The sequence below is a fragment of the Lepus europaeus genome, chromosome 2 (assembly GCF_033115175.1).
Source record: "Lepus europaeus isolate LE1 chromosome 2, mLepTim1.pri, whole genome shotgun sequence".
Taxonomy (NCBI): domain Eukaryota; kingdom Metazoa; phylum Chordata; class Mammalia; order Lagomorpha; family Leporidae; genus Lepus; species Lepus europaeus.
The window spans coordinates 146029354-146051657 of NC_084828.1; positions in this window are offsets into that span (position 1 = coordinate 146029354).

Sequence of the window (22304 nt, forward strand, 5' to 3'; positions counted from 1 at the left end):
CTTTAAATACAGGAGGAAAAAGGGAGGGGAAAACCCTATCAATTTTGGAGTTGAGGATGTAATAGTATAGAGAGGACAAGGCAACAGTGAGGGCAGGAGGATGGACGGGAAAGGTGGATGCTATCATAAGCCAAGGAAGGCCTTGATTAGCTGCAAAAATGTTCTCTTCTTTCAATGAGTCAAACTGATTTGTGTCAGAAAGAATTTGCATAACTGAAATCCACAGCTCTTTCTTGCAAAAACCACATTTGTACCACATCTCTACTTTTCCCTTGTTAATTTCATCCACACACACCTCTGATGTTTCACTAAAGGAACTGTGAAGTGGAAGGCCAATTAAGTCTATCTAGATTTATGTCTTAACATCATAAATATAGAGTTTAATTTGCTCTGAGCTATTAATGGTGGGTTATTAACAAAATATACAAAAAAACCTCTCTCTGGTTTAATGATGTTTAGTATAAGAATAGAATGTGTGCCTAAAAATTGTTCTCTGGGTTGTTTTACCAACATTGACCTAATAGTTTCTTTATTTGATTCCTAAAGAACAAAATGTAGGCTGAAAATTTACAATTTCTTTTTCAAACAAAGTCATGGCAGTATTTAACAGTTTGAGAAGTATTTTTAGGTCGGTGCCGTGGCTCACTAGGCTAATCCTCCGCCTGTGGCGCCGGCACCATGGGTTCTAGTCCCAGTTGGGGCGCCGGTTCTGTCCCAGTTGCTCCTCTTCCAGTCCAGCTCTCTGCTGTGGCCAGGGAGTGCAGTGGAGGATGGCCCAAGTGCTTGGGCCCTGCTCCCGCATGGGAGACCAGGAGAAGCACCTGGCTCCTGGCTTTGGATCAGCGCGGTGCGCCGGCCGCAGCGGCCATTAGGGGAGTGAACCAATGGAAGGAAAACCTTTCTCTCTGTCTAACTCTGCCTGTCAAAAAAAGAAAAGTATTTTTAGTGTTCAGCCTAGAGATTTTTCTTCTTCTCCTTCCCTCTTTGCCTTTCCTTCCTGCCTGCCTTACTGCCTGCTCTCCATCTCTCTATTTGGTAGGCACTTTGGAAAAGGAGATTCTTTGTAAGTAAAAAAGTTCTTATTCATTTATTTAACAAATAAATGAATTTTACTTGCCCAAAAATGTTAGCCACATTCTTCACATCATAATTTATTCTTCAAAGAAGTTAGAGAAGCTAGCCACGGGGACTTCCATGGTTACCACGGTTCCCCTGAGAAGCCTCTTCTGACACGGCAAAACAAAACCCAAACCTAGAATGCGCAGTAAAATGAAGCGAACCTCATTTTAAGTGTGTATCAGAGCTTCCAGGATGTTAGACAAGACCCAGGAACTAAATGATGAAGGAGAAACCGAAGGCTGGAGTCGTCGGAAGGAACTCACTCCAGCTGGCCTGGAAGGCGCTGGCAGTCACAGTCAAACAGGTGGCTTCCGTGTGAAGAGGACAAAGAGTAAAAGCCTTGGGCATTTGTTCTTCTTTCTCATAGAAAACTCTTGAAGGGCTGTATTGTCACTGAAGTCATGTCTGAAAATATCCACCTCCTGGCAAAAACCAAACCAAAACACAACAGCAGCCTGTCAGGATCCCCGGTCTGCTTTGAGAGGAGGTGCCTCATTAGAATTCATAAACAAGACCCTGTGTATTGCACAGGACAGGAGACCCAGGCGAATAAGTTAGCAAGGAAATGGTTTCAGACTAGTAAAACCTATCACCTCTCTGCAAGAACCTGCCTTACATCTGGACTGCACGAGATTCCTGCTGCAAAAGTCCCGCCAGTCATCCAGATCACAATTCAGAATCACAACAAACACACGGAACCAGCCAACCACAGGTGAGAGCTGGCAGAAACAACGAAAGAGTGATGTCCCCAAAGCTTCAGATAGCAGAGGCATTGGATACATTCTCTAAATGAGGTTTGTTTAAAGTAATTAGACATAAAAGAAAGATTAAAAACACAATAAAAGGGGCCAGTGCTGTGACAGAGCGGGGGCGGGGTGGGGGGGATAAAGCCACCACCTGCAGTGCCGGCATCACATATGGGCGCTGGCTCAAGTCCTGCCTGCTCCACTTCTGATCCAGCTCTCTGCTTTGGCCTGGGAAAGCAGTAGAAGATGGCCCAAGGCCTTGGACCCTAGAACCCACAGGGGAGACCTGGAGAAAGCTCTTGGCTTCTGGCTTCGGATCGATGCAGCTCCAGCTGTTGCAGCCATCTGGGGAGTGAACCAGCGGATGAAAGACCTCTCCCTCTCTCTCTGCCTCTCTGTAACTCTGCGTTTCAAGTACATAAATAAATATTTTAAAAAAAACCACACACACAATAAGAATGCCTGTAAAATTGTCAACCACTACTGGAAAATAATAAAACAGAACTTCTAGAGGTTAAAACATAAAATAATTCAAAATAAAAATCTCAGAAGACACAACTATTGAATCAGGAAATAAATTCCAAATATTTTTACTTTCAACTAAAGGAGGTCCCATAATTAGACACATCTTTTAAAGAAAATTTTTTTAGATTTATTTTTTTATTTGAGAGGCAGAATTACAGACACAGAGATAGAGAAACAGAGATAAAGGTCTTCTATCTGCTGGTTCACTCCCCAGATGGCTGCAAAGGCTGGAGCTACGCCAATCTGAAGCCAGGAGCCAGGAGCTTTTTCTGGCTCTCCCACATGGGTGCAGGGGCCCAAGGACTTGGGCCATCTTCTACTGCTTTCCCAGACCATAGCAGAGAGTTGGACTGGAAGAGGAGCAGTCGGGACTCGAACTGGCGCCCATATGGGATACCGGTGCTGCAGGTGGAGGCTTAGCTCACTCTGCCACAGCACCGGCCCAAAGAAATTTTAAACAACATTTATTTGATGGGCAAAGAGAGAACAGCAGATACACAGGGACATACACACATGCACACACCACTCTTATGCAATAGTTCACTTCTCAAATACTATAGCAGCTGGGACTGGGCTGGGTGGAAGATGGGAGCCAGAACTCAATACAGTTCTCCCAACTTGATGGCAGGTACTCAATTGTTTGAGCCATAACCTTCTGCCTCCAGGGCTCTGCTTTAGCAGGAATCTGGAGTCGGGAGTGGGAAGAAGGTGTAAATCCAGGGATTCTGATATGGGTTGTGGGTGTCTTAACTGACATCTTAACTGCTAGGCCGAGTTCCCACTCCTGGATATATTAATACATTCTGAAAGCCTCAAAGACAAGGAGAAAGTTGTTAAAATAACCGCAAAACAAGTGCAGATGATCAACTGATGCAGGAAAATAGACTGACAGTGGACTTCATTACAGGAGCAACAGAAACTGGAAGACAATGGAATGACATCTTCAACATGTTAAAAGCATTGATCAACCATAACTTTATTTTTAGTTACATTATTGCCCCATGAGGAAGGTGAAGTTTCAGACAAAAACAATAAGTAGTAATTACCGCTAAGGGAGCTTTGATGATGGATTTTCTAAAATGAAGGTGCTAAATCCCGATGCACATGGAAACCACCAGGAAGGATTTATAAAATACTGACATCTTCAGAGATTTATATTTAATTGTCCTGAAGTATAGACTGGAATTGGAACTTAAAAAACTATCTCAATGCTAGGCTGATATGATGTCGAGTTTGAGAAGCACTGGAATAAAAAAGATGTGTTTAATAAAGCATGAAATGGAACTCACAAGGGAATGATGGACAAATCATCATTAAATGTGTGGAAAAACCACATATTATTTGACGAATGAGTAATAATGACCATGATGATATAATAATAATATTGACTAGCAGAGGTGAGTAATATCAAGACTGCCAGCAATATAAGGCCTGTGAAAGCATTTGGTCTGGCCTTGCCAAGGCAACCACAGGCAAGACTTGAAATTCAGTAAATCTGTAGCAGGCTGCTTTTTAAATTGATAACCTTGTATGTCCTGCAAATGATGTCATGAATATCCAAATGGCCTGTGGCAGAAAAAAAGAGGCTTCACATCTCTGGATGAAGGGAATTAAAAAGCTCTAGAGAACTAGATTTTCAGGCAAAATAATGTGTGAGAAGGGGGTGGGATGAAGTTCACGGTGTTTAATGCTGTTTTGTTACCTAGGAGGAAGGCTGCGTTGTGGCTCAGCAGGTTAAGCTGCCACCTGTGACACCATATTATTATTATTTGATACTGTTCTTATCAGAGATGAGAGTCATTTTTCTCACCCTTGAATCTGAGTTGGTTTGTGACAGTCTTGGCCGACGGCGCGTAGGCACGAGAACATGCAAGTTCTAGGCCTGGAGTTTCAGAAGACTGGCAGCTTCTGAGTTGGTCTCCTGGAGCCCTGCATCTCCATATAAGGCCCAGTTATCCTGAGGTCATTACGCAGTAAGAAATCCAAGGCAGGAGACAACCTGTAGCAAGCAGCTCTAGATAGAAAGAGTGCACGGAGGTGCCAGACGGTGAGTGAAGGAAACATCTTGAAGAGGATCCTCCAACCCCAGTGGAACATAATGGATCAGAGATTAATAGCCCGGATGAGCTCTTTCTGTAATTCTCATCCACAATGTTCAGGAAGAACAAAGGATGAAGGCTGGTTAGGCCACTTGGATTTGGGATAATGAGAGAGAGAGAGAGAGAGAGAGAGAGAGAGAGAGAGAGAGACTGATTCTATCCACTTGTTCTCTCTCCAAGTGCCTGTGACAGCCAGGGCCAGGCCAGGCTGAAGCCAGGAGCTTGGAACTCAGTTAGGGTCTCCCAGTGGGTGGCAGGGACACACACAAGTACTTGGCCATCACCTGCTGCCTCCCAGGCGCATTAGCAGAAGGCCAGCATCAGCACTGGTGCTGGGACCCAATCCCAGTCGCTCCGATGTGGGATGTGGGTGCTCTAAACAGAGTCCTACCTGTTGGGGCCAGCATGTGCCCTAAAGTTGCTTCTTTCAAGCTCAGTCACTCTGGGGATCCAAGAGCCCCCCCTGCTGGTCCTCCCGTCCCCACTCAGCTTCCTCTGTCTTCACCAGGGTTTTTAAATTCAGTCTTCATTCTTCAAACATTTACCCTTGGTTTACAAAAACAGCTCAAAACATTTCGCCACGATTTTACTTTTGTCTCGTTTACTGGAATGTCTTCCATTCTTCTCACTTCTGTCAATGTCATAATTATGAATGAGCAGTCTTCATTCACACATTGCCTCTCACTTGGTCTGTGTTGGCGTCCTTGTCAGTTCTGGTGATCAGTGGCAGTGTGACAGGGCTCTGTTCCTCTGGATCCTCTAGTGTGGCAGAGGTAGCAATGGGTAGAGCGAAAGCGTGGGTGGTCATAGAATTATAGCTGAAAAGGAGCATGTTCGCACGAGAGCATGCAACCTAAGAGTATCAGGGAAGGCAGAAATCCCAAACCAAGTTGTTAGCAGGGTTGGTTCCTTCTTGGCGCTGAGAGGGAGACACAGTTCTGTGCCTCTCATAGCTTCCAGTGGTTGTCGGCAGTCCTTGGTGTTCTTTGGCTTATGGCTGCATAACTCCATTCTTGGCCTATCATCACCCGGTGGTCTCCCCTCCGTGTGTCTGTGTCTTCAGATGGTGTTCCCCTCTCTGTGAGTGTCTATCCCTGCGTCTCTTCTCCTGTTTTTGTAAGGACACCAGCTGTATTGGATTAAGAGTCCACCATATCGCAGTCTGCAGTGACTGCCCCCTGCCTCACCCAAAGTTCTCGTGCTGCTGGTCCAGGAATGTGTTTTGTAGGGGCCACTATTCAACTCAGTACACTAGTCATCGGAACACCTAGTGCCTCCACTGGAAAAATATGACCATTGTTTTACAGTTCTTAACTATTGTGTTTTATTGAAAAAAATTTAACAAAAATTTATTTTTATTTTTATTTGAAAGGCAGAGAGAGCAACAGAGGGAAAGAGATCTTCCACCTGCTGGTTCACTCCCCAAATGGCCACAATGGCCAGTGGTGGGCCAGGCTGAAGTCAGGAGCCAGAAACTCCATCTGGGTCTCCCCTGTGGCTGGCAGGAGCCCAAGTACTTGGGCTACCTTCTGTGGCTTTTCTAGGTGCATTAGCAGGGAGCTGGCTTGGGAGTAGAGCAGAAGGGATCCAGCCAGCACTCTAATATAGAACATGGGTGTCACTAGCGGTGGCCCCTATTTTTATTTTTTAATTCAAGAGATATGTGCAGAGTTGGAGTGGAGAGAGAGAGAGAGCTCCAAAGTGCTTGTTCCCCATCTCCCAACCCCAATGCCTGCAATAGCGAGGGTGCTGGAGCTAGGAGCTGGGGATTCAATTTGAGTCCCCCCCTGTGGATGGCAGGAACCCAACTACTTGCATCATCACCACTGTCTCTTAGGGTGCATTAGCAGGAAGCTGGAGTCAGGAGCCAAGGCTGGGGCTGGGACTCAACTCCAGGCACTGCAATATGGGATGCAGTATCCTAACCAGTAGCTTAACAGTTAGGCCAAATGCTGCCTTGAATGTGAGCACTCTTCATTGCCTCTACCTCCGCCACCCTGGTCCAAGCCACAGGAATTATTGCAACAACCTCCCTACTGGTCTCTCTTCTTATTCCTCGAGATCACATCCCTCCTTTGCTCAAAATCCTCCCATCTCACAGCAGGTGCAAGTCCATCCACTGACCTAGAAGACTTGCGTCTGGCTGCCTGTCACCTTTCTGACCTCGTACGTGGCCTCCTTCTACCCTTTTCCCATTTTCACTCACTCCAATGGCACTTGTTTCCTTGCTGTCTCTCTAACCTCCCAACCTACTAGGCTTTTGGGTGACTGACCTGGTAAGCCACCCTCAGATTGCAAAGGCTAGATTGTATTATTTCCTGCAGAATATTCTACACTTCCTTTGCTTTTCTCCTTCCTCAGAACTTTTCTCTCGAAGAGCTTAGCTGTTCATTCATTCACTTGATATGCATTTGCGGAGGTACAGCAGCATGTCAGAATTAACCTGAGTTTGCATAAACCTGATGGCCCTAAGCTGTGTGCCAAGGGACACCCCAGTCCCCAGCCTTGTTCCTTTTCTTAAAGATTTATTTATTTATCTGAAAGAGTTACAGAGAGGCAGAGGCAGAGGCAGAGGCAGAGAGAGAGAGAGAGAGAGAGAGCAAGCGAGAGCGATCTTCCATCCACTGGTTCATTCCCCAGATGGCCACAACGTCCAGAGCTGGGCCAATCCACAGTTAGGAGCCAGAAGCTTCTGGGTCTCCCACACAGGTTCAGGGGCCCAAGGACCTGAGCCATCTTCTACTGCTTTTCCAGGCCATAAGCAAAGCACTGGATCGGAAGTGGAGCAGCCGGGAATTGAACTGGTGCCCATATGGGATGCCGGCACTGCAGGTGGCGGCTTTACCTGCTATGCCACAGCGCGAGCCCCTCTAGCCTTGTTCTTGACAGTGTCTGAGAGACACAAAGACCTGCAATCAGGGCTTCCTCCCCTCATTGCAGAGAACAGGGTGGACCCACAACAAAGCTGAGTTAATTGGTGCCAGGAGGTTGGAGATCAAAACACCAGTGAGGTGGCTGTGTCGCCTTTCAGAATGCCAGCTGTGGGTGAGAATAGTTAAGCCTGGACTCTATTTCCGTGAGCCCTGTCCCTTCCCTGGGCTTTTGGGTGTGGATCACAAAGAGGCATTTCTGTGTGACTTCCCTGTGATCCTGCATCCGGGAACCGGAGAGCTGGTCCGGGCCGGAAGGCACTGTCCTGGGCACGGAGAGCGCGCGACCCCTTCTTTCATGCTGGTAGAAAGTGAGCTGACAATTGCATTTGCCTTTGCCTTTCTCACCACTTGCGCTTCACGTTTTATTTACTAAAACCCTGTATCGGCCTCGTGGAATGAATTAGAATTAATGAAAAAATAAATTATAGACTTTTTGTTTATCATATAGACATTTTTAAAGGAATGCGACTTCTAACTTGCAGATAACACAGCAATCCACACTAACTGCTAAGTGCTTTTAAGCTGACATTCGTCTAAGCCTGCTTTAATGAACAGATAACTCATTTATAATTAGCAGTGCCAATTAATTGGCATGCAAACAATTAGAGTGATTAAAGTGCTAAAGTTCTTAAGAACAGTTTTTCCTAAATAGGTTATAGACAAACTCTCCTTGACCCAGCATCTTGTTTACATGATTAAATTGCTGAGGAGCCTTTCTGTGTAGACAGCACAGGAGGAAATTTTAACTCCGCTTTGGTCAGCTCTCCCTGAATTGGAATTCGTGATGGAGAATTTATCGGACTCTGGTTTGCCAAATCAACACTTTCTCGAGCGAGTAAATTATGTATGTGGTGGGCTTCCTGCATATTATTACTCCTCTTTCTCCACCCCCACCCTCGGCCAGGGCCTCAGCAAACTTGAAGTGGTCAATATCCCACCCACGTCACTTTTCTGCTAAAACCTTTCTCGTATTCTAGAAAAAACGGATAGAAGCCTGTGGGGTTTTGCTGGTTTTATTTTGTTAGATAAGTAAAAGTATACTCATCTATTTATGGCGTGCAACATGATGTTTTGACATATAGATACGCTGTAGGATGGCTAAATGAAGCTATTTAACATATCCATTATTTCACATGCTTCTTTTGTGATAAGATCATGTGAAATCTACTCTTTTAGCAGTTTTCAAGTACAAAATATATTGTTATTAAGTGTAGTCACTATGATACATGATACATCTCTTGAATATGTTCCTCCTGACCCTCCTCTGTCTTACTGAAAATTGGGTCCTTTGGCCAGCATCTCTCTAATCCCCATAACATTCAGCCTCTGGTAACTATCATTTTACTCTGTTTCTATGAATTTGGCCTTTTTTTTTTTTTTTTTTTTTTTTTTTTTTTTTTTTTTACAATCTACATGTAAGTGAGATCATGCAGTATTTGTCTTTCTGGGCCTGGCTTATTTCACTTAACATAACGTCTTCCAGGCTCACCCATGTTGTCACAAACAACAGGATTTCCTTCTTGTTTTTAAGGCTGAATAGTGTTCTATTTTATATCCTCATGGAAGGCATATTTTCTTTATTCATTGTAGGGTCTTATTTTAAGCGGCTGCAGATTATTTGGCCGTTCCTTCCATTGGGGTCTATGTCCTCTCTGTTTGAACAGGGTGGGCTTGTGACTTGCCTGTAACCAATAGAATGTCCTGGGAACGACACTGTGTGATTTTGGAGAATGTAGTTCCTGCCTTGTCCATTGGGATACTTCCTTCTGAGCTCTGAGCTGCCACAAAAAAAGCGTTCAACCCCCATGTAGGCTCTCACGCTGTGAGGAAGCCCAGAGCAGGTGGAAAGGCCCATACACAAGCTCTGATTGACAGCCTCAGCTGGGATTGCCAATAGTGGCAAAGGGTATTTTCCTTTGTTTGGTGATTGGGAAACTGATTGATGAGGATTTGAGCACTATTTGGTTCCTGGGAGAGCCTTCCCAGAGTTCATCGTAATGCTTACACTTACTAAGTAAAGTTGCAAGCCGTAGAGACCAGATATTAAACAGAACCCACTGGGTGGGCTGGTCTGTGGCACAACCTCAACTCTGGAGAGAAAGGTCCACCCCTTCCTTGCCTGGAGGTATGGTTACTCTCTGGAGGGGCACATTTGCCATAGCATAGGACTGTAGCATTTTGAAGAGCCAAAGTTAAAAAAAAATTAATATAATTTAAAAGATTGGCTGGTACCATGGCTCAATAGGCTAATCCTCCACCTTGTGGCGCCAGCACACCGGGTTCTAGTCCCGGTCGGGGCACCGGATTCTGTCCCAGTTGCCCCTCTTCCAGGCCAGCTCTCTGCTGTGGCCAGGGAGTGCAGTGGAGGATGGCCCAAGTGCTTGGGCCCTGCACCCGCATGGGAGACCAGGAGAAGCACCTGGCTCCTGCCTTCGGATCAGCGCGGTGCGCCGGCCACAGCGTGCCAGCCGCAGCGCACCAGCCACGGCGGCCATTGGAGAGTGAATCAATGGCAAAAGGAAGATCTTTCTCTCTGTCTCTCTCTCTCACTGTCCACTCTGCCTGTGGAAAAAAAAAGATTATTTATTTGTTTGAAAGGGAAGGAGAGAGTGATGGTGAGAGGGCTCTCATCTGTTGATTCATTCCCAAAATTCCTGCAATGACCAGGGCTGGATCCAGGAGCCAGAAACACAATCCAGGTCCCACACGGGAGGCAGGAATCCAATTACGTGGGCTATCACCACTGTCTCCCAAGTATGTACTGGCAGGGGAAGCTGAAGTCAAGAGCCAGAGCCCGGTATAGGACGTGGGCACTACAATGTGGGACACAGGCACATTGAATCCTATGCTAAAAGCCCACTCCCTAAGAATACTTTTAAAAGTTGTGCACCTTCTCCCTAGGAAAATGAACATGCTCATTTCCCCACAACATTTTGCCTGCATTTTTTTGAGGGTTCCTAGTTGCCATAAACACAGAGACCTTGTTAAAGAAGCCCAGAGGAATTAGAATACTTGCAAGGTTGTCGTTTGTGGCTGCCCATAGTTCACCATGCAAGGGGAAATCCACACCGTGGCCCAGGCACTGTCCATAGGGCTTCATGTGTCTTAAGTTATCCAACCCTCAGGAGAGCTCAGTAGATGAGAGTTTCATCTCTACTGTGAGGCTCACAAGACTTAAGTGATGTTTCCAAGGCCTCACAGCTGGGAAGTAGCAGCGCCCAGGTTTGAGAGACGCTAACATCCAATGTTTTTCCATTACTTTCTGTTTGTGTTGGTTGAGACCCACTTCTCCAAACAGATCACGGCTGAAGGACTTGCTAGTCCTAGGCTTGCTGTTTCAAATTCCATAGCCCTTCTCTTCCCCTCTCTTTCCCCGTCTGCCTCTGACTCCTGTGGCTCTCAGAGTATAGGCTGGGTGGGGGAGAGAATGCTGTGTTGCCGACTTCAGAACAGCAGTGCTGAGAACCAGGGATTCAGAGTCCCAGGGCTGGAGTCTCTTGTTCCTCCCCAGACCGTAACTCCAACATTTATCTAGCACCTAACAAAGAGCTTTTTCATTTGGTAATCAGGGAGGCAGCTAAGCCATGTCTATATCCATTTTACGATGGCAGACACAGAACTTTCTTCCAGGAAATTGTCTTCTGATTCTGGTTCCAGATCTTTTCCCATTACCTTTCGGCTGCCTCCCTCCCTCCCTCCCTCCCTCGGAGAACAAGGTTAGAGATGCCATTCTGGGAAACTGAAGCGTAAGAATGGAAACACAGTGGCTTAGAGCAGTAAGTCATAAGTCATTGTGATGGGAGATGGCTGTCCTTGCTCATGTTCTGGGCAGCAGCCATTGCAAACATAGCCAGTGTAGAACAAGCAGTAATCTAGGAAATTGTAACATGAGATCACATAATGGCAGTGGCTTTTGAATGATAAGGCAACTGATAAGGACTATTGAGAAAGGAACACAGGAGACTAGGAATTTGAAAGATTTCCTCTATCACTGCCGAAAGGAGCGTGATCTGACTCCAGATGACCTGTACTGGTTCCTCAGACTGAAATATCCCTGCAGGGGAGGAAGGCAATTCATCAAGCACCCCGAGCTGGGAAGTAATTCTCAGAGAATACCCAGCTGCCCTGGCTCCTGTTCTCTGCTCACCCAGAAGAGAGCTTAGCAATTTGGCTCTCAGTGCTGATGACCGGCCTGGATTCTCACTGCAGACCCTCCTGCAGGGAGCTAATTTGGGACATTGGCCTATCACTCACTCTCTGGTGAGTTCAGCTCCCACAATTCAATCTCTTGTTGCCTGATGCCTTCTGCTGGAACTCATACAGATCCCGAGCCTTCTCGGATGCTGGTGCAGGCACCATTGAGAGCTACTCAACTGAATGAGATAGAATCTTTCTCATACAGGGCTTTGAGAGTAACAGGCACTGTAGACCTGTTTTATCTAGGAACTTGGTGTGGCCGCCTAGTCCCTAGGCTTCAAAGAACACAGATGTTTCAAAGAACCCGGGTGTGTGTGTGAGCAAGGATCTTGCAGAAGCAGTTCTAATTACAGTCTCGATTTGAAGCCTTCAAACTCAGTGGAGTTAGTACCCCCGATTAGGGACGGAGAGGAGCTCCCTACTATCAGTGGGGCTCCCTTGTGCCTAGACTGTCATGAAGATTGTAAGGAAGGAACTCACACAGGAAATATGAAGGGGCAGAGAAGCAACTCGGGAGGCAACCGGGCAGTATATCATTTGGGCAACAACTGGTCAAGCTCTAGGGCAGAGCTTGGCACAGAGGGAGGAGCAACGGATGCCCTCGTTTGCTTGGTGATTGGGAAATTGATCAATGAAGATTTCAGCAATATTTGGTTCCTGGGAGATCCTTCCCAGAGCTCATCACCTCGCCTTGGCAAAGCCCCTTCTCCATTGTTTCAATTGATTTTTGTTACTACAATAAAATACCCAAGACAGGCTACTTGTGAAGGAAGGAGGTTGATTTTGGCTCACCGTTTTAGAGGTCCATGGTCCAAGGTTGGACAGTTCCACTGGTTTGTAATCTGGTGATGGTGTTTGTGCTGGCTGAGTCTCAAGGCACCACAGAGCAGTGCATAGTAAGAGGCAGTGTGGGCAAGAAAGGATCTCATGGTGAGAAAGGAAGAGAGGGAGAAGGATTGGGCCCAATGCAGGTTTTTATAACCAACCCTCTTGTGAGAACTATCTTCCTAGGGCATGCTTCCAATGACCTAAGGACCTCTTACTAGGCCCACCTCCTTAACCCCATGGTTGGGTTAACTTTTTGTGCTCTTAGTACCATTTACTTGGGACTTTGAGGTTCAAACAGCTACATGAGTTCTGGAGCCAAATTATTTTAAAGATTTATTTATTTATTTGAAAAACAGAATTACAGAGGGAGGGAGAGACAGAGAGAAAGAGAGACCTTCCATCACTCCCCAGATGGCTGTTATAGCCAGAGTTGGGCCAAGTCAAAGCCAGAAATCCAGAACTCCATCTGGGTCTCCCATATGGGAAGCAGGGGTCCAAAAACTTGAGCCATCCTCTGCTGCCTCCCCAGGCACATTAGCAGCGAGCTGGATCAGAAGTGGAGCAGCCGAGACTCAAACTGGTGATCTGATATGTGTTGCCAAAATTGCAAGTGGTGGCTTAACCTGCTTCACCAAAACTCCAGTCCCATAGGAGACAAATCTTGTTCAAGTCATTAACACCCATTATGTGCAACTTCCTGAGATGGCGTGGTTGAGGGTAGATCCCTAATCAGTGTGTTGCACTCTGAGACTGTGATGAAGAGGATACAAAGTGAATAGACTCAGGATTCTGGCTCACTGGGAATTAGCAAGGCAGACAGACAGGGGAGAGGTAGAAGCTGGACTGCCCGGCTGCTAAGGCAGCACCTTACACGGTGTCCTGATGTTTGGTGAGCACAGGCATAGTGGAACAAGGGAATATGTCACCTGGTGGCTGAAGTTGGGTGGAAGTAGGTAACATGTAAGGCAGAAGGCATCTGTACCAGTCCTCCACACCATTCATCCGGGTTCAATGAGATAATATACCATAGTACAATCTTTATACTATGTCTGATGAATGCTTAACAATGATTCCCACTACCACCACTGCCACCACCACCATCATCTCCCACAGTACTTTACACCTGTGTCCAGGTAGCATTCAGATACTCCAATAGTTTGTTCTATAAATTGTAGCAGATTGTAAAATAGCGTACTCAGTCCAGTGTTGATCCATGGTAGAAGCTGAGTCCTTAGAGGCTTCTCAGAGCTAGGAGAGCCCATGGAGACCAAGCATTGTATACTCAAGATCAAGGCCAGGCAACCATCATGCATATGCAAATCAGGATGATGCTGGACAAGAGGCAGAGTGGAAACTGTGGAGACCTGGAGAACTTGGGCCCCATCAAAGGGCAGATAGTTGCCAGGGGGAGATACGGGCACAGGGATTCCAACTGTTTTTGATTATTTAACAGAGACTGAAATTGGGATCTTAAAGTGAAATTGTACAGCTTAAAAATATGATAAGCCAACCTAGATGTGTGTGTAGACTGTATGGGAACTATTAGCTCTCAGTCTATGATAATTCTGTCTGAAGCTGGAATCATCTCTGTATTTGTCAGTTATCATTACTATAACAAAATACCTGAAATAAGCTGGTTAGGAAGGAAAGAGGTTTCTTTTGGTGCATGGTTTTGGGGGTTCACAGTCCAACACTGGTGTGCCTGACTGGCTCAACCTCTGGTGAAGGCATTCTTGCTGGCAGAGCCCTGAGGCAGCACAGAGCATCGGGAGGTGAGCGGGGTCATTTGTGTGTCTATGTCTCTCCTTCTAAAGCCACCATAACAACCTAATCCAATCCAATAACTTCCCAAAGGCCCACCTCCAAAAACCTAAGTAGATTAAGTTTACATCCTATTAGTACCATTAACCTAAGGTTTCAGGGACCAACCTTGTAACACATGGGGCATTGGGGAACATTTAAACTACTATTCAAACCATAGTACCCTCTATGGCCCTCTGGCTCCAGGTGGTCCAGCAAAATCCCATGGGATGATCTGATTTTCCTTTCTTAGTCCTACCTGTCTGGTAGTGTTCTATGTCCCCAAAGTTGCAAACGTGGAGCAGGGCTGGGTCAATTGGTTTATAACTACAGGAACCTGCGGTTGCTTACCTGCTGCCTCAGCAATAACTGGATTAAATACAGATCCTTGCCCTTCACCCAACACCACCCTACTCCAGGTCTGAATATGAGCCACTGCGGGAGTCAGTGTGCCTCTTGTTAATATCCTGTGGTTGACACAAGTCAGTGCTGAACCTCATAAACCCTACAGACACTCCTACAGGACTCTGTGTTAACTTAGACTCCGTGTAAACCCTAGGCAATGCTAAACAATAAATACAGGGCCAGCTACATGGATAGAGGACTTGGGCAGTTGAATCTAGCTTATATGTCTTGCTCTCTTGAAATTCTTAAAAATGTTTTTGAACAAGTGTGTGTGTGTTTTCATTTTGTGCTAGGTCCCACAAGTTAAATAACTGACTTGAATGAGTGTGATCAGAGTTGGAACTACACTGCAAAAGTATATATATGTACATTTTTTTTGGAAACCTCCTACCTCTTGATTAATTTGTGCTTTTGTGTGAATCGAAGCAATGCCCATGGAAACCAGGGAGCTGGAAAATGCGTTCCTGACCATTATAGTGATGGGAGATTCTTTACTATCTCGTGGTGAGTGGAGAAGATGGGGGAAAGGTCCATTTCCTGTGATGTGACCTCGTCCAAAGGCTTTGCTCTCTTGTCTCAGTTGCTGCATCAGCACTAGCTAATAGGCAGAAGAGATGCAGGTAGGCATGGAATTAATTGTGGAATTGGTATGGCACTAGAATTAGTGAAATCTGAACAACAGACAATATCCCACTGGGAGGAGACCCAGACATTTCCCTGGTCACTTTCAGGTTAACAAAACTCTAGAGCTGCTGAGTGTGTGCTGGACAAAAGGGGGGTTTACTGATGTATCTTAGCTCTGCAAGATCAAAACACAGGTCGCTGAAAGGCTATGACAAAGGTCCCTCAGTGGGACTGGCCCTCAGTGGGACTGGAGCTGTGGTGCAGTGGGTTAAACTGCTGGTAATGCTGGCATCCCATATGGGTGCCAGTTTGAGCCCTGGCTGCTTTACTTCCCATCCAGCTCCCTGCTAATGTGTCTGGGACAGCAGTGAAAGATGGCCCACATTTTTGAGCCCTCTGTTACTCATGTGGGAGACCTGGAAGATGCTCCTGACTTCAGCCTGGCCCAGCCCTAGCCATTGTGACCATTTAGGGAGTGAATCCGTGGATGGGAGATCTCTCCCTCTCTCCTCTCTCTGTAACTTTGACTTTCAAACAAATAAGCAAATCCTAAAAAAATCATTTTCTAAATAAATAAGTAAATAAAAGGGTCTCACTAAACTTTTGCAAGAGATTCATTGGTGTTGAAATCATAAATTGGGGCTGGCACTGTGGTGTAGTGGGTAAAGCCACCTCCTGCAGTGCTGGCATCCCATATGTGTGCTGGTGTGAGTCCCGGCTGCTCTGCTTCTGATCCAGCTCTCTGCTATGGCCTGGGAGAGCAGTAGAGGATGACCCAAGTCCTTGGGCCTCTGCACCTGCATGGGAGACCTGGAAGAAGCTCCTGGCTCCTGGTTTCAGATTGGCGCAGCTCTGGCCGTTGCAGCCAATTGGGAAGTGAACTAGCATATGAAAGACCTCTCTCTCTCTCTCTCTCTCTCTCTCTCTCTGACTTTCAAATGAATAAATAATTCTTTTTTAAAAAAAGGATAAAAAAAGAAACCATAAATTAAATCCAGTTCTATTACTCCTTATTTATTATACATATGGGTTTGCAGAAATCTCAAGTGTGGGGCTTTGGGTACAGTGGGAGAGTTAAACAGCCTTAAAAATGAGAGCTGCTTCTTCATGCTTTGGCTCTAGACTTTTTGCAAAGGGATTAGGCACTGCAGCACAGAACTTGCTCTTGCAGAGGAAGTTCAAGTGGCTCTGGTAATAATGATCTCCCTTAGGCACAGATGGTTGTGGATCGAGAGTTTGCAAAGTAGCTAGGCTGGCTGACTGATGATGGCTGTGATAAACTGGGTGGCTGGTGTGGTGCAGCAGGCTAAGCTTCAGCTTGGGAGCCTACAGCCTGATTGGAGTGCCTGGGATCAGTGCCTCTGACTGCTGACCATCCGGCTTCCTTCTGATGCATCTGGGAGGCAGCAGATGATGGCTCAAGTGCTTGGGACCCTGCCACCATTGAGGGAGACACAGATGGAGTTCCTGACTTCTGGCTTTGGCCTGGCGCCATCTGGCTATTGCAGGAATTTGGGGAGTGAACCTCTCACTCTTTCTGTCTCTCTCTCTCTCAAATAATAAAAGTGAATAAATATAAGAAATAACCTATCAACCTGGACCTGATAAAAAAAAAGCAAATGTTTCCCTGGATAATCATTCCTCCCTTCCCCAAGCTCTACCACCCAGATCTGTGAGGCTGGAACTACATTAACTGCACAGATGAATTTGGGAGAGTTTTGACATCTTTACTAGAGCAAATTCTCCTACCCAGGAACATAAGGTGTTTCTCAGTTGATTCAATTCTTATTTTTATGCCCTTTACTGAAATTTAGGGTCCTTTTTATTTAGTCTTACAGATTTCTTGTTAACATTGTCTCTGGATATTTCACATTTTTTTTTCCAATGCTATTTTTAAATGTTCTCTTTTTTCATTATATTTTCTAACTAGTCAACTAATTCTACTGGCATATTGGAAAACTATTTTTATGTATTTACTTTCTAATTGCTACTGAACTCTCTAATTAGTTCTTATAATTTTATGTCTTTGGTAAGTAATTATGTAATACAATGCATATAGTCATATTCGGCATAAAGGCTGCAGTACTTTCTCCAACACGCAGTGTGTAATTTGCAGGATAAATGCTGCAAATATTTTCTCCAGTGTCAGAAACCGCTAATTGATCTTGCCACCTTTTCCTATAGATGCTGGGTGCAGTCAATCCACGTTCTGCTTGGAGATAATCCCCATGGTGTGTGATGCTTATGCACAGGGAATTCCCTGCTTGTGGTTCTGAGCTGTCCTTTCCAGATTGGTGGTAGCTATCACTTTCACAAGCACAGGGAAGATTCTGTTTCCCCGAACTCAGGTTTCTTCTGTAGCGAGTCTCCTTGCACGGGCTGGTATGCTCTGGGCCTCTTCGCATCGCCCAATAGCAATGGGGGTTCAGGGAAGAGGTGCAGAAGTTCTGGCGCTCTGGCTATTGCTACTTGTATAAGTAACTTTTGACTCTTCATGTCTAACCCAGGTCTTGTGTATTTCATTAGCATTCATGAAATCATGTGAGGGTTTGTTTGTTAGCTGGCAGGTAGAATAAAGACATTCCCATTTCTTGATAGCTTCAGTGAATAGGATGGGAAGGGATGCTAACAGCAACTTGGTTTTCTAGAAGAGAAGAGATGAGGACCTCATGGGCTTATTAATAGTATTGGGGGGGAGGGTATTTTGTGGCGTAGCAGGTACCTGAGGTACCAGCATCCCATATGGGCGCCGATTCGAGTCCTGGCTGCTCCACTTCCTATCCAGCTCAATGCTTTGGACTGGGAAAGCAGTAGAAGATGGCCCAAGTCCTTTGGTCCATGCACCCATGTGGGAGACCCAGTAGAAATTCCTGGCTCCTGGCTTTGGATCGGCGCAGCTCCTCCAGCCATTGTGGCCATCTGGGAAGTGAACCAGTCGATGGAAGACCTCTCTCTCTTTCTCTTTCTCTCTCTCTCTCTCTCTGCATCTGCCTCTCTGTAACTCTGCCTTGAAAATAAGAAATAAATCTTTTAAAATGCTTTAAGAAATAAATCTTTTAAAATGCTTTAAGAAATAAATCTTTTAAAATGCTTTAAAAATAGTATTGGTAGCAAACATGTTCATTGGATTATACAGTCAATTGGGCAATAAATGGTCCTCCACTTGCTTTAGGGTCCATTAGTAAGAAGGAATTGGGAAAATGGTTGCAGACCGGGAATCAAGTTCAAAGACAGAAGAGCATCCTGATTGTTACCAAGTCTCCCCCAGGCAGGGAGACTGTCTCACCAAGGCAGTGGCCAGCCTCAAGACAGCCCCACTGTGAGTTCGTACTGAGGTTTGTTCTGAGCGGGAACAAGGTTCCACTCCTTTTAGAAACAGAAGCAGAAATGCACATCTGTGTAGAGCATGAAACAGGGGGACTCTGAGTGCCACGGGCTATAACAACCCAGACTTCGGCCACTTGGGAGAGAAGGGTAAGTGCGTTAAGGAAGATAGCAGGCTCAGCTTGTCCTGCAATCTGTCATGTCGATTTGAGATCCAATGGGGACAAGAAGGAAAGCTCCCAGAGGATTCCTCCTTTTTTCCCCTGTTTTCTTTTGGTAGAAAGCTCTGTCTGCCTTAAAGGAGCTTTGGCCCTCTTGGAAAGATCTTCCTGAGAAATACAAACTCCTATGGGGAACCATAGTTGAGGCATTGACTAGTATTTGGGCTTTAGTTGTTCTGGATTGGGTTGACAATGCTAATGAAAATGACCCACTGGAGAATGAGATACTGAACCAAATAAATCTAGATAAGCTCTGTGACCAACCCTGTGCCCTGGAAAATCCCTTTAGTTCTTGTATTGAAACTGGACAAGATTTTAAGAGCATGCTATGTTGGTAATGATGTAGCACAAGGATCAACAAACTTTTCTGCAATGGACCAGAGAGTAAATATTTTAGGCTTTGTGGGTTGTGCTGTCTCCGTTGCAAATTACTGAGCCCTGCTACTATAGCTTGAAGGCACCACGGGGCAAGCTGTACATAAATGAGTGCATGTAACTTTGTTCCAATAAAACTTTATTTACCAAAGCAGGCAGTAGGCTGGATTTGCTTCCTAGGCTCTAGTTTGCTGCCTCTGAGTATGGTAGCTGCTTTGGTTTAAGGTGACAGCCCCAACAAAGTTCTACTATGTAAACCAAGCCAGAGTCAGCAAGAGGGTGCAAATCCCACGGCTCCAACCAAACAGCGATGTGGGGGAAAAATGGCTGCACATGGATGGTTCCCAAGGCTGAGACTGATGTCATCAACAGCGAGGACTGTGCCACTGCTACCTGCTAACAGAGGGGTAGGTGAGCAGAAAACACCGGAAATTTCAATTGGTTGCATCATGGATGGTTGCCAAAATGTTCAATATCAAATGCGAGAGATACCACTAAATAGCAGGGAGCCATTCCCTTTCTCTGTATTCCCTGATCCCCATGCCCTATCTACCCTGACTTTAGCTACTTTAAACTTCTAAAAATTTATTTGAGAGTTACACACACACACACACACACGGAGAGTAGGGTGGGGAGGGGTTGGTGGGGAAGAGCTGTTATCTACTCAATCACTCCTCAAATGCCTGCAAAAGTGGGGGCTGCACCAGGCCAAAGGCAGGAGCTGAGACTGCGATCCAAGTCTCTCTTGTGGGTGGCAGGGACCCAGCCATTTGAGTCATCAGCGCTGACTTCAGGGTGTGCATCACAGGCAGCTGGATTCAGGAGCAGGGCCAGGACCGAACCAGCTACTGTGCTGTGGGGTGCAGGTATCGCAAGAGGCATCTCTACCACCACGCCAAATGCCTGCCTGACTTCAGCTACTTTAAGAAGAAAGATGGTTAGAAGTGGAGCTGAGGTCTCCCTATCTTTAAGGAGAGCAGAGGCCATACACATTCATCTATCTATGCTGTGGAATTTCAGGAACTTTTATGACTCTCTAAGATGGGAATGCCCAAGTGATAATCCCACTCGAACCTGTGGGAGAAAAAGGCACAGAGATTCAGATTTTGTGTCTGTTACAGAGACTTACGGCACTTGATATTTTGTCTTGGACATTTTCAGCACTTTCTTTTTCATACCACTGATGTCTGAGGATTAAGATCAATTTATGTTAGGATGGCAAAGGGTCCACTCTATGCTAGGAGTGTTCCCTGGGTAAACTTAAACCCTCCTGCTTTTTGCTACTGGGGGTGGAGTGGAATTTGGTGAGTGTGCCTCCACCCTTACCTGTCCACAGCTTTCTTTTTTTTTTTGACAGGCAGAGTAGACAGTGAGAGAGAGAGAAAGGTCCTCCTTCCGTTGGTTCATCCCCCAAATGGCCGCTACGGCTGGTGCGCTGCGCCGATCCGAAACCAAGAGCCAGGTGTTTCCTCCTGGTCTCCCATGTGGGTGCAGGGCCCAAGCACTTGGGCCATCCTCCACTGCCTTCCCTGGCCACAGCAGAGAGCTGGACTGGAAGAGGAGCAACCAGGACAGAATTCGGCGCCCCAACCGGGACTAGAACCCGGGATGCCGGCGCCGAAGGCGGAGGATTAGCCTAGTGAGCCACGGCGCCGGCCCACAGCTTTCACTATATAGATGCTGTCCTGCTGGTAGGGGTTGTGGACAGAGTTATGTTCTGTTGAAATTCATGGGTTGAAGCCCAGCCTCTGATATGGCTGTATTTGCAGAGAGGGCCCTTAAGGGGGGGGAGGTAATACAGGTTCAACAAGGTCTTAAAGGTGGGACCCTAACCCAGTATGACTGATGGCCTTATCAGAAGAGACCAGGGACGTGCATGCACAGCACAGAGGCCAAAGTGCAAAGGGGGGCATCTGTCTATGAGGAGGGGCCTTAGGAGAAACCTAACTGGCAACACCTCGATCTGGGAATAGAACTCTCCAGAACCGTGAGAAATGAGCTCCTGCAGGCTAACCTGCCCCATCTGTGACATTTTGTTGTTTCAGTGCCCACAGACTGATACTGTTGGCAAGCTGGAGGCCTACACCCCCGTCAGCAGGGGTGGCTGATGAGCCTCGGACAATTCTGAGGCCTCAGAAAATCAAGATTTTGCGAAGGAGAAAAAGTTACCATTTCTTCAGCTCATCCATCATAACGAAGAAAGGATGCCCAGCCCTGATTGCGCTGAGACTTTCATTGCAGGAGTGGTCCCTAGAGACTCATTCAAATGTCTGAAGAAGCAGCAGCAGTGGATAATGGAGCTCGCAGACAATGCTGGCGATTTCTCCACAGTACAGCTGCCCTTGGTCACTCAAGACGGCTTCCGAGAGGATAACTGACTCGTTATTTAGGCACACTGCGCGGGCCGTTGTCTCCAGGAGAGCAGTTACCCAATAGGAAAGCTGGCGTGGAATCTGTCCCTGAGGCTAGCTAAACGGATGGGTCCTGGAAGGCATTCGGGTTAGCCTGGATTCCTGGCCCAGGCTTGTTGTGGTTCGCAGAATTGACCTCCTCCTTGAGGCCCAAGACTGTGCCGTCTGCACAGTCATCCTCCTAGGTCTGCAGCGGTGTCTCGGGCCGAGTGGACAGAGCAGAACAAAGGCTCGAGCAGACAGCAGTGCTTTTGGGAAGAACGGCTCCCCTGAACAGAATACATCGGCAGCATCTCGGTACAAGCAGGGCTGTTCACAAGGACTTCCTGCTTCCCTCCCGGGGCAGTGTGTAGGCAGCAACTCTGCTCCGCCGAGCTGGCTCCACCTGACTGGCAGGGGTGCTGAGGGTTTGCACCCGAGTGCACTCCTCCCCACCGTGAACAGCCCGGAGTCTCCTAAAATAAAGTTCCACTAGCCTAAAACTGCAAAGGAAACAGCTCAAGGAATACATCACCTTTAAGAGGCTTCTGCCAATCTCCCCCCAGCTGCAATACCTGAGATCTTAATTTTCATGCTAAAGGGCATTTTTTTCCCAGAAATTTGTAGAACATCTGAAGGAAGAGAGAATTTTTAAGCAATCTTCATCCTAATTAACGTGGCCCATTTTTGAAGAAGCAGGGATGATTATCTCAGAGAT